At 41.9% G+C, this 13,082-nt stretch overlaps 1 long non-coding RNA gene across 1 annotated transcript; it reads right to left on the bottom strand.

The window, feature by feature from the left end:
• Positions 1-451: 451 nt before the first annotated feature.
• On the bottom strand, positions 452-11,733 carry LOC105025308. Its single transcript, XR_829114.3, has 4 exons — positions 11,685-11,733; positions 10,892-11,511; positions 1,469-1,607; positions 452-533 (listed from the first exon to the last, which is right to left on the bottom strand). It is a non-coding gene; the product is annotated as an uncharacterized LOC105025308 (long non-coding RNA).
• Positions 11,734-13,082: the final 1,349 nt, after the last annotated feature.

Genomic DNA, 13,082 nt, shown 5'->3' with positions numbered 1-13,082 from the left:
GGGACTGTCAAAACAAAGTGTCACCAAAGATAATCATGATCCCATATTACAACTGAATTCATGTGGCTTGTTGAAATCATCTGGCGAGCGTTCACACTTTATGATTGGACTGACAACTTGTGCCAGGCCACATTTGCACTTTTGGGTAGGACACAAAAAGCAAATGTTTTGTAATCGTGGGACAGTGCAGTGAAAACATCACACCCATAAGTCCTATTGTGCTGTACAGGACAGTAGGCTGCATGAGGATACAGACCGGGTCATTTAATAAGCAGGTCATATGTAAATGGTTGGCTCACTATTTGGCAATCACTGATCAGTTATTGTACTTTTGACCCGTGTGATAAAACTGCTCATTAATGGATTTGCAAATGATTGAATAACCCGCTATAATGTAATAAAAACCCTTCGATTAACCCTTTTTATAAATGTTACCTTATTACAAAGAGTTAGCGATTATTCATCCCCCCTCGCTATCTCTCCGGACACGTGTGGCGTGTTCCTCGTCTTGTGTACACAACGACATCCATTCCCTAGACAGAAGCACGCACAGATCCCCTTGGTTACGGTGTTGTGCGGTGAAACATTGTAATCTCTTGCCTAGGTAATTAGATCCTTGTTTGAAAGCCAAGGCACACATCTGCTAATGTCGAGGGAAATGGGGAAAAACCTGACAAATCTATTCCTATCCTAGACGGCTCTCTCTGCACCGGAAATCAATTCCTTTGATGTCATTCAGGTGGTACGTATGAATCATGACAGGATCATTGTTCTACATTTACCATTGTTCCAATTTTATTGTTGCTACATGCTCTCAGTTTCTAGTGTGTTTATGGTGACAAAATACCACACGCTGTTCATTCTATTCCCTAGATTGTTCTACCATTCTTCATGCCCTTCTATACCATCCATGCCTTTCCATACCATGCTCCTCTATCGTCGGTGATCAGTTATCAGAGAGATGAGCACCTGTTCACTTGCACTGTGTGGATCAACGTGATCCAACATGACAGATCTCTCGTTTTCTCTGTCTGTACCCATGTGGTCGGCCATTGCTCTGTCTGTCTGTTTGGCGTTCGAGTCAATTTATCTTTGAGTTTTAGGATGAGGTTTCAGGGTGACAGGTTTCAGGTAGGTCTCGATAACACCCCAGTGGACCCAATTATATGTCAATTTGGCTTCGAATTAGAAGGTGAAATTGAAAACCTTGCTGTTGCGCTCCAAAAGGAAACCCACATTTGCAGTAGCCAAAGTCTTTCTTTTCCCCACCTCCGCCAAAAAAATAGTGGTTTACCTAAATCCCTGGTTAGGGAAGTGGAACGTGTAGTATTCCCTGATTAAACAACATTTTGTGTGGAATGTGACGGGGGAAACTTAGTGTGCTGGCAAATTCACTGTAGTTCTCCTAACAAAAGGAAGACGAGGCGGTGAGGGGCAAATTAGAATTTAAATTACATGATATTCACACCTGACATTCTCAAATGGCTGTAATGCTGGAGTTCTGTAGTAATCAGCGGAGGCACAGCAGGTGTCGTAGCCTCGACAGATTGCGGTTGCAGCGTCCCTTGCCCTCGCTCGTATGCAGCCCGCCTATACCTCAGCAACACCTGGTGGGTAGGAAATAACAGCCAAACGGGGAGCATTTGCTCAAAAGACGAATGTGTCATTGTCACCATAACAACGTTTAAGAAACTCATTGAGGAATGACCAGACAAACGGCAACATTTGAGTCACGTTGTATTGTCACGTTGTAAAATGTCGTGAACTAATAGCTTCATCAGTAACCGCGGGTTACGACAAACAAGGACCTGTATTTAGAGGAAAACAAACACTGTGTATAATGTTATCAGACCAACCTCAGTGAGGCTGCAATCAATACAGGTAACCTCACTGTCCACATTTTCTCCTCTTTATTTTATTTTAGCAGCGTCGTGTCGCCAAGAGGGATTACGTGACACGCTGAATCATGATGCCCCGTTTTCAGCAAAGGTCGCGGGAGGGAAGACACATCTGTCATGCATCAATCATGTTCTATTTTTTATTTTCAATTAAACCCGGGAGCGGCTTCATAAAGTGTCACCCGTGGTGTTGTAAAGGCTCAATACTGCACCCTGGAGCCTCCTGCCTTGATTGTTAGTGTTGATACTAATAACATAAGCTCAGTCCTTCCTGAGTGGATGGGTCCCCAGGTTTTCACACAACGCTTCATTACAACAGAGCACAATGTGCATTTCAACTGCCATTTTGACTCAGTTACAGGGTCATTTGACTGGGGTGATGAACAGTGTTGTGACAGAATCAACACAGGGATATTTGTTGATGTATCACAAATGGGATTGGAAATGAAATCGAAATAAGTGATGAGCATGGGGCTGTGAATTCGCATTCCTATTGTGCTTTTGGACTTTATTTAACAATTGTCAAGTTTTTAATACACACCTACGTTTTTCTGTGCAATTATGTTTTTGGTTGCAGAACGCAATACATTTCTTGTTCAATTAACTAGTGCAAAAGGTGTATATTTTTGTGTGATATATGATCACATTTGATGCATGTCATTTTTACACTCATCCAAAGCAAACTACAATAGAGACTGCGCTTTCATATTGTTTCTCTTTTCTAAACTTCCCATCTATTTTAACTGGAAGTCATTTTGATTATTTCTCAGGATTCCCTTTAGCCTTTTTTGCTTGAACAGGCACACTTCCCACAGCCCACTGACAATAGAAAACAAATGTCACCAAACACTGTCATACTGTTGGAAACAACAGTCAGAATGACACAGTGACAAAAACAAACAGGTTTCTACCACAAACACACAGGCATCCGTGAATAACAGGATCACCCGCAATTCTGAAAATGGATATAGCACGTGTGTAGTATTCGGGAATGAAATCCTTTATGAGCTTGTAAACAGATTGATGATTTCTAATTAGTAACCGCTGCAAATATAGATTGGGAAGAAAATAAATACGATGTCAAGATTATTTGCTTGCTATGAATGCATGTTCACTAATTAGGCCCCTCTTTTATTTGACACAGTAAAACATTGGCCCTATTAAGAATTTGCTGCTTATTATGAGAAGAAACCTCTAAACGTTAGGAAACAAACCATATTTTATGAGTTCATGCATCCTATCTAGTAGAAATAGACCCACCGGTAAATGCTATCTATATTACTCCACTGCACAACCTTACCTCATGGCTAAATGAAAGCACAGAAGATATGATGGCGGAGAAATAAAACACAAAATGTCCCACCCTAGCCTCTCCAGCCTGTGTGCGAGACGTTCTGATCACCACCAGGAAGGAGCTTGTTATCGAAGCTTTGCTTTCTCGCACAGATGACTTTTTGAAAAGGTCTGGACTGGAAGGGAAAGACCCAAAATGTGCTCTGCTAAATGTGAACAGCTCTAGGAGAGATGCAACAAAGGCAACTGTGGGGAAGTAGGAAAATGCCCACCCCCCCCCCGCCCCCCCCCCCCCCCACCACCACATTTACACTAATGAATAAACCACGCACACTGACACACAGCAATCAAGGACACATCTATTGGTGCCAGTGAGTTGGGTGAACCTGTTAAACTCGGACATGGGTATTCAACCAGGCTTGATATGATTGACATTAGTCCTCAGCTTGTCATGAAGCTAGAAGCTGTGGGAGATTTGGTCCCAGCCATTCAAATTAGCTAAAAAAATTTGCTCCAATGTGTGCATTCTTTTCAAAGGGTTTTGAGGGAAATGAATACAATATCTGTAGGAGTGAGGAGGAAGTCATGCTGTTCTGCAGCAAGCTTTCTCACACATCACACCTGACATTATGAGTGGAAAACGGGTGGTGTCCTGAATGTGGAGTGGATTTACTCTGCCACTAGACCAACCCACCTGCTCAACACAATATACGGTGTGTAGGGATGTTGGCAGAGCCTTCCTGCTACTGGACATGTGGAGGAGAAAGATCCCACTGGTCATGAACACTGAGGACAGCCTCTTGGGCCTTAAAGGGGAAGGCTGGTCATGAACACTGAGGACAACCTCTTGGGCCTTAAAGGGGAAGGCTGGTCATGAACACTGAGGACAACCTCTTGGGCCTTAAAGGGGAAGGCTGGTCATGAACACTGAGGACTTCCTGGGCCTTCAGAGGGAAGGCTAACGACGGACCTCAATGATATATGAAACCAGGCTGGAGTGACTGACTCCATGAAACCAGACTGACACAGTGACTGACTGGGTGACTGTCTCTGGTTGTGGCAGAACCCAGCGTGGTGTTGGAGGCCTCTTACACTTGATTGAACATCTTGTCCTACATCCAGGACAACACACCTCAGTGTCAGACAGCAGGACTGGACTGGCCTCGGGCAACAGGGTAAACCCACAGCCCTGGACTGTGCTGAACACCGGCTCTCAGCCCTTGTTTTCAGAGCGCCGCCCTTGGCAAAGACATTCTCACCTTTACCTTTAATGCGAGGTTACTGGTTCCACGAATAAAATGTAATCTACCTCTCTGCTACACTACAAACTGTGACCCATTTCCTCTTCTACATTAGTAAAATCTAAAAGAGCCGGTTAGCCTCCGATGTGAACCGCTCTGTCCTTTCATGCGTCGCTGTCCTTTCATAGATCTGAACACGAACACCGTGCCTCAAGTAGACTTACCAGAGGACCACATCCACAAAGCGTCTTACAGTTAATGTAGGTAGGGGAGGTTGGTTCAGTGTTGAGGACGGGGCGAATTGATAACCTAATAGTTAGAGCATAGGACGAGTAACCAAAAGTATAGTTCTGAACAGGATGAGAACGTCTGCTAAATGACTCGAATGCAGAAATGTAGCAACGATGAGATCTCCAGTGTACCGGATAACATCGGATGTTGCCGTTGTTGGGCGATGGCACGTAGAAGTGTTCATGGCAGAGGCAGGCTGCTCATTTACCTGCTACATGAGGCGTGCCTTGGCTGACAAGCTGCTTAAATAACGGCCCCCCGAATGTTGTCCAAACAGGGCCATTTATGAGCAAAAACCCGGAAATACATGAGCGATGCAGAGATGACTCGGTTGTAAGGGTGTCTACGCCGTGTGGAGACCGAGCTGCTCCGTCTGTACCCCTTGGTGTCCACACTTGAGATCTTGACAATTGTTGAAGCCCTTTTTTTGAGTTGAACATCTGATGTGGGGCCACTTTAAAGAAAGTGTTTAAAATATGTTCGCATGTGCGTGCGTGTGTGAAGTATAATGCCCCACTGAATGAAGGAGTCCATACATGACAGGAATACGTCTTCTGGTTTAATACAAACTCCCTGACACACACCCGATTCAAATGCTACCCTACCACTCACACACCTGATTGACGCAAATCAACCTATCAGGTGTGTGAGTGCTTGGGCACAAACAAAAACGTGCACCCTGTTGGGTCCAGAGGACCAGGATTGGGAAGCACTGCTAGACTAATGACATACCTTATTCCTCTCTCATACATACACACACACACACACACACACACACACACACACACACACACACACACACACACACACAGACAAACAGGCAGGCACCTACGAAGCCCATTTCACCAAAAGGGCATTGGGGCCACACATCAAGTGTCAACAAAGCCTTTTACTTTGACATGACCCAGTGTGAAAACAGAACGTAGTTCCAGGTTCGTTCGCCGTGTGCTATTGGCTCCTCTCTCTCGCTGCATTCAGGAAGAACATAAGTATATCCTCCTTTCTGTTCTTTGAAGACTCCAGTGTGGAATGGTAATTACACCCTTTTGCCGTAATGTGGATGGTAATTACAGTTTAGCTGCAGACAGACGTCTCATGTTAGCACTTAATTACAATCGCATGAAGATGAGGGGACTCCAGATAAGAGACAGGGAAGCCGGGAGACCTAGGCAGCCTTTTCAAAGTGCGGGGAAAAAAAATCTATGGTACTGGGAGAACCATGGAGCTGCCAAGCCACGGGCCAAATACTGAACCCGTGTGATGTTTTTCACCTTTCGTCCAAAACGGAATTTATTAATTGCTTTTTTACAAGCTTGTTCTAATGCATTCATCCATATTTCACGGAGCAATGTCCCTATGGGCCTTCACCAGTAGAGGGAGTAACGACCCTCCACGGGACGTCGATAATGGATAAGTGTAGACGTACACAAATCCACTGTTTTGCTCCATTGGAAACAAACAAAGACAATGTGGTACGAACGGATATACCTAGTCTTTCAGCCAATCAGCATCTAGGACACATACTGCCCCATATGGGACCCTTTTTTTCCGATTGGGGTAGTCTGTAAGGATGTCTGTGAAAGGCACCGTTTGCAACATATACTTTTTAACGTACAATTCTACTCTGGCAAGGGATCTTTAGTACCAGGGCCGCAGCTTTGCTCTTCTGATGGGTGGACGGCGTCAACCGGCCTAAATTAATTAACTGATGGACCTCTATCCGTCACGGTACCGGCTCCGTCCATCACCAGGGAACACACACACACAATGCAACGGTGCCATAAATTAAGTCCGACTCCGGTGTCTGGGCTCCACTGGAGACGACAGCGTCAGGCTCATGGATTAGCCGCCGCCACAGACCATAACTCAAAGGAAAGTGCTGAAAATCAACTCCGTCTTTGAGATGAGAGATCAAAATGTCTGGAGGTCAGTTACGAGGCCATTTGCCCTCACTGCTATCACATGATCAATGAGGAGAAGTACTTTGGTTCTCACACTTTTCACAGTCTTTCCACATGGAGCTTTCCATATTGCTGCCGAAAGCATTTAATAGCAATGCTTTACTAAAAGCCAACGGGTACAATGCAATTTGTTGCACTCATAAAAATCCTTGTAGGACCTGTTATGGGCATTTATGAGCCATTTCTATTGTCCTCTAATCATCTCATAGGCCTAATGATCCAGACAATATACCAGCCAATGTAAATTAGCTAAAAAGTTTATTTTTTAGTAAACCTTTATTTACCCAGGCAATTAAATTAATTAATAGCATATACAATATCGGTAATTCGGGAGATTCTCTTATCCAGAGTTGTTTATAGGGGCAATTATGATTACGAAGTTGTTCATGGACAGATCTTTCACCAATTCAATCTAGCAACCTTTCCTTTACTGGCAAGACAGTAAAGGTTAAGCTATCCGATGCCCCTACCAAGGATTAACAGCATACCACTGTGACTTGCTAGAAATGATATGTTGATCTGTTTTAATTCAAATAGGCAGGTTGCTTGGAAGTCAAACCCTGGTTGCTCACAATTAAAACCTTCCCAAGCTGCCAAATTCATTCTCTTAGTCACTGGTGATGACACAATGAGAGATTGCTTGCATTGCTGCATTGATGAAAATAAAGTATTGCATGCTTTCCACCTCACGCGAAGAAACCATTCCCATGCTTTTTAAAAATATAATATTAAAATAAGTTATGTTCATATACAACCCTGTTTCCAAAAGCTGCACTAAAATGCAAAAAGAGAATGTAATGGGTAAATCATCTATTCCTATATCTAATTGAAAATAGTACAAAAACATATCAACATGTTGAAATTACATTGTTTTTGGAAAAATGAATTTGATGTTAGCAACATCTAAAAAACTAAATTGGGAAAGGGGCATGTTTATGATGATCTTGCATCACCTCTTCTTTTAATAATAATACTCTGTAAGAGTTTGGGAACTGAGGAGACCAATTGCTGTAGTTTTTAATGTGAAATGTATTCCCATTCTTGCTTGATATAGGATTTCCCTTTCTCAACACATCGGGGTCTCCTCTGTCGTATTTCCAATTTTATAATGCACCAAATGTTTTCAATGGGTGACAGATCTGGACTGCAGCCAAGCCAGTTTAGCACCCATACTCTTTTACTACAGAGCCATGCTGTTGTAATGTGCAGAATGTGGTTTGGTATTGTCTAACTGAAATAAGCAAGGCCTTCCCTGAAAGAGACGTTGTCTGGATGGCAGCATATTTTGCTCCAAAACCTGTATATATTGTTCGGCATTTATGGTGCCTTCTCAGATGTGCAAGTCACCGATGTCATGTGCACTAATGCACCCCCATACCATCACGGATGTTGGCTTTTGAACAGTGCGCTGATAAGCCGGACGGTCCCTCTTTAATCTGGAGGACGAGGCGTCCATTATTCCCAAAAATAATTTCACATTTTGATTTGTCAGACCACAGGACTGTTTTCCATTTCACCTTAGTCCATCATAAAGTTTTAACTTGCATTTCTGGATGCAGCGACATACTGTGTTCACAGACAATTGTTTTCAGAAGTGCTCCTGAGCCCATGCATTGATTTCCACTACAGAATCGTGTCTGTTTTTATGCAGTGTCGCCTGAGGGCCCAAAGATCACAGCCATCCAATATTGGTTTTCGGCCTTGTCCCTTGCATACAGAGATTTCTGCGGATTCTCTGAATCTTTTGATGATATTATTTACCACAGACGATGAGATACCCAAACCCTTTGCAATTTTACATTGACACACGTTATTCTTAACTTGTTGCACTATTTGCCTGCACAGTCTTTCACTGAGTGGTGAGTCCCTCCCCATCCTCACTTCTGTCAGACCCATCCTCTCAGGAATGGTTTTTTAATACCCAATCATGTTACTGACCTGTTGCCAATTGACATAATTAGTTGTGTGATATTCCACCAGGTGTATTTTTCAGCATTACACAACTTTTCCAGTCTTTGGTTGCCTCTGTCCCAACGTTTTTTTAAATGAGTTGCTGACATCAAATTCAAAGTGGGCATATATTTTTAAAGAAACAATAACATTTCTCAGCGTCAACATTTGATATGTTGTCTTTGTACTACTTTCTATTGAATACAGGGTTTACATGATTAGCAAGTCATTGCACACAGCGTCCCAATTTTTTGGGAAAAACGAGGATTTACATGTAATCAAGGTTGATGTAATGAGCTTATTTGTCCTGTTGCAATTCATGTGCTGCCTGTCTGTTATTTTCAGTTTTCACAATAACATGAATAAAATATAAACAGGTGGGGTGTTGAACAGTCACTCATATAGAGGTCTATGGAGCTTGACCCTATGGGGCTACATTTCTATCAAATTGTTGTTAACTTGTTAGTAGTGAGTCACAAATACACCCAGCGAATCACAAATACATAATGCAACTGTCAAATAAAAATCCCTGTCAAGAAATATATGGATATTTTCACAGCTATGTCAAAATCCAAAAACAAAGGATGATTAGCAAATCACAAATATGTAAGGCCACTCACAAATGTAATACAAGTCACAAATTAGTTGACAAATGCTGTAACATTCACAGGAAACATGTTCGAACATTAAAAACGGTCATACATTAATTTGCTACTCATGTTGGATTTTGTTATAGAGTAGTTTTCCGCTTGCAATGCAGCTTTGCGATAGGGGGACGTACGGTTTCCACTCATGAATTTGTACGATGCTAATAACGCTAATTAATGACTGAGACAGAGATGAATAATGGATTGTTTTAATAAATGACTATTTGCCAGAAGGATGAACTCGGGGTAAGGGAACTGTAACCGAAATATGATTTTTGGACCAACTATCCCTTTAAGTGAGTGAAAACAGGAATGTGAAAACAGCTACATTTCTTTCTATCTTGCATTATCTTAAAAGGACTAGTTTGACCTAGTTTCATATTTGGGTGAAATAACGTTTAACTTGAGTGGTTCTTAACCCATAGATTCATTTTTCACAACAAGACATTATTAAAGACATGATTCACATTATTGTGAATCGGTTGCTCTCTCGCAGTCAAAGGATGCGTCTTTGCCCCGACTTCAGACCACAGAAATCTCTGCATTTATAAACGAGCATTGGAACCTGGTAGGTTGATGATTTCACAGTGGCCCCACCCCTCTCCTGGGGTACAAACAAAGCTCAAAAATGTGCAATTGGAGACTACTGAAATTTGCTTCAAATTTGCTTTTAGAGTGGCCTTTTATTGTGGCCAGCCTAAGGCACACCTGTGCAATAATCATGCCGTCTAATCAGCATCTTGATACGCCACACCTGTGAGGTGGATGGATTATCTCGGCTAAGGAGAAGTGCTCACTAACACAGATTTAGACAGATTTGTGAACAATATTTGAGAGAAATAGGCCTTTTGTGTACTTAGAGAATGTCTTAGATCTTTGAATTCAGCCCATGATAAATGGGGGCAAAAACAAAAAGTGTTGCGTTTATAATTTTGTTGAGTGTATATAAACACACAAATACATGAATACAAAAGGTGAGTTGTTCAGCAGAAACATTAGTGGCTGCATACGTTTTTGTACAGTGTCTTTGTTTACCAGTTTGCTTATTATAAGCAAGTCCAATTTAACTCTTTGAAAAAGACAATACAACATTATAAGTCCCAAAACAAGAATATCAGGCTTGTTAAGATTTGTTGTTGTCTTATTTAGACTGAACCATGTCTTGTTATAAAGCAAACCCTCACAAGCAATAACAGCAGATTTATGTTGTTATTGCTGCTTGGTTCAAGTATTCTTTCATTTTTTTGCAGAAGGATTTTGTCTCATTAAAATTAATATTTTACTTTTGAAAAAGCTCTTATTCACTGTAAGCATCACTGTTGTCAGTACTGTAAGTTGCTCTGCATATAAGAATCTGTCACAGGAAATGTTACTGCCGTAAAAACTGGTGATGTGTAACCGTGCAGATGGAAGTTAAATTTAGATTTGTATGTTTCTACTGGTCGTATGCACAGGATACATGAGACGAACCACAGAAGACAAAACTAGCATGCAATGTTAGTCGACAAAGCTACAAAAAAATTAATCCAAATGATCAACAACATCCATACAAATGAAAACAGAACACAGTATAAATAACAATACAAATAATAGTATAAATGATTGACTACCTGGTCTTGCTGTCAGGTGTGAAGTTCCGGTGCCGTCCGTCCTGCAGGCAGGCTGAGTTCTTGGGATGGTGAAAGCGATAGGTAAGGGACCCATGCTGAGATTCTTTGGTTGAGAAGAGCCGCTGTTGCGCAATCTAGACAACTTGTAAAAGCTGACGCGTTTAAAAATGCTGACACCCTTTAATAGCTCCATTGATATGAATCGGAGCGTGTTCCCGCCTCTGATTCCCGAAGAAAACAACCATCTCCTTTGTGTTGCTGCTGTTGAGCGAGAGGTTGTTGCACCACAGTGGCAGTTTTTTTTAAATTTCCTGTATTACTTACTCATCATTGTAAGGCCTACAAACTTGGTGTCATCAGCAAACTTCATGATAGAGTTGGTGTCGTGCGGAGCTACACAGTGGGGAACTGGGAGCAAAGCAGAAGGCTTTGGAGTAGGGAAGGAGTAGGTGTTGTTGCAAATTCTCACAGCCTGCGGTCTGCTCATCAGACAGTCTAGTGCTCTGAGCTTAGTTATTAGTTTAGAAGGAACACTAGCGTTGAACTAAAGCAGCAACAGCTATCCTAGTTGGCTGAGTGATGCCTGCCAATAAGTGAGTGCGGAATGTGTTGATCTTGTTCTGGAGGGAAACATTGGTTGACACCATGCAGTTTGATTTACAGTGCATTCAGATCCCTTCACTTTTCCCCACATTTTGTCACGTTACAGCCTTATTCGAAAATGGATTACACAACACTCCAACATTTTAGCAATGGTATTTAAAAAAAGAAGCTACAGAAATATCACACTTACATGAGTAGTCAGACCCTTTTCCTATGACAAACGAAATGGAGCTCAGGTGCACCCAGTTCACATGAATCATCCTTGAGATGTTTTTATGACTTCATTTCAGTGCACCTGTGGTCAATGTAAATGATTGGACATGATTTGGGAAAGGCACACACCTGTGTGGTCCGAGAATTGTCATCAGTACCTGTAAATTTGAGGACCTTGTATTTACTGATTGTGTAAGTGCCATGTGCAACTAAGTGGTTGGGATTGTTTATACACGCATTTCCTCAGTGTTGCTGGAGTCCTGTGTGGATGGATGTCTGGAAATGCGTCAGTCTGTTCTCAAAGCGATCTTGCAGAATAGAATTAGCCTCCGCTGACTACCATCTCACTGACCTAAGTGTAGGTGTTTTTTGTTAAGTTGTTGCTTGTAGGCGGGAGAATAGAACAGGGAGTTCTGATCTAATTGGCTGAATAGGGGGCGGGGAATGACATTTCTTGTAGATTATCTTTCCGCGTTGTGGATTGTTTTAAGTCAGTGAGTTGAATATCTCCTGTGATGGTTAAGGGGTCTTCTAGATGAAATAATTTATGCTGGTTGACATTCTCATGGAAAAGTGCTCATGCCAGAAAAAAACTGAAATATTAATATATATTTTGTTTTCCTACGATAAAGGAAAGGCAATTCAAAATAATTTTTCCAAGCACAATTTTTTAGCCATGTTCCCCATTGTATGTCTTTCACAACGCGTTTCTATTCACGGCTGGGGGGGGGGGGGGGGGGGGGGGGGGGGCAGTCCAAATATAACTCTGGTCTGAGCTAGGCTGGCACAAAAACCTCAGATTGTAATAAAATCTGGTATGTGGTTCTTGCTAATGAAAGGTCCGTGACAGGTTGTGTTGATTAGCCCGTATTCATCCATACCCGTGTCATTGGCTCACATAGCTCTGAGATATTGATTTAAAATTCAGTATGGATGCAGCTACGGTATACGTCTAATTGTGATGTATTCAACAGGCTTACACCTTGAACACCACAAAGATAATATTTGCAGACGTTATGGGAGAGTTTAGGATTTTAATGTGATCATAATAGAGGAAATTGTGGATCATACTTTTATGTGTCCGCTTGCAGTTTAAAGGATGTTTCTATAGCGCTGTTAATTAGCATTAGTGCGAAGACTGGAAACCATTATGGTAACAGGTAGAATGTTACCTGTTCCTGTAGATTTTCATTCCTTGTGGTAAACTAGGTAGCATTTTCAATCACTAAATGCCTTGATTCTGGATGCAGATTTATATGTTTATTCTACCTGACGTGCTGGCTCAGAACACATTCTTTACCCCACGTAGGAGACTGGGCTATTATATGGAAAGATTAATGCATATGATAGAGCAAGTAATTTAATTAGGTTTTTC

The sequence above is a fragment of the Esox lucius genome, chromosome 2 (genome assembly GCF_011004845.1).
Source record: "Esox lucius isolate fEsoLuc1 chromosome 2, fEsoLuc1.pri, whole genome shotgun sequence".
Classification (NCBI taxonomy): domain Eukaryota; kingdom Metazoa; phylum Chordata; class Actinopteri; order Esociformes; family Esocidae; genus Esox; species Esox lucius.
The sequence above is the reverse complement of the archived record's forward strand: the minus strand, read 5'-3'. Positions and strand labels throughout refer to the sequence as shown.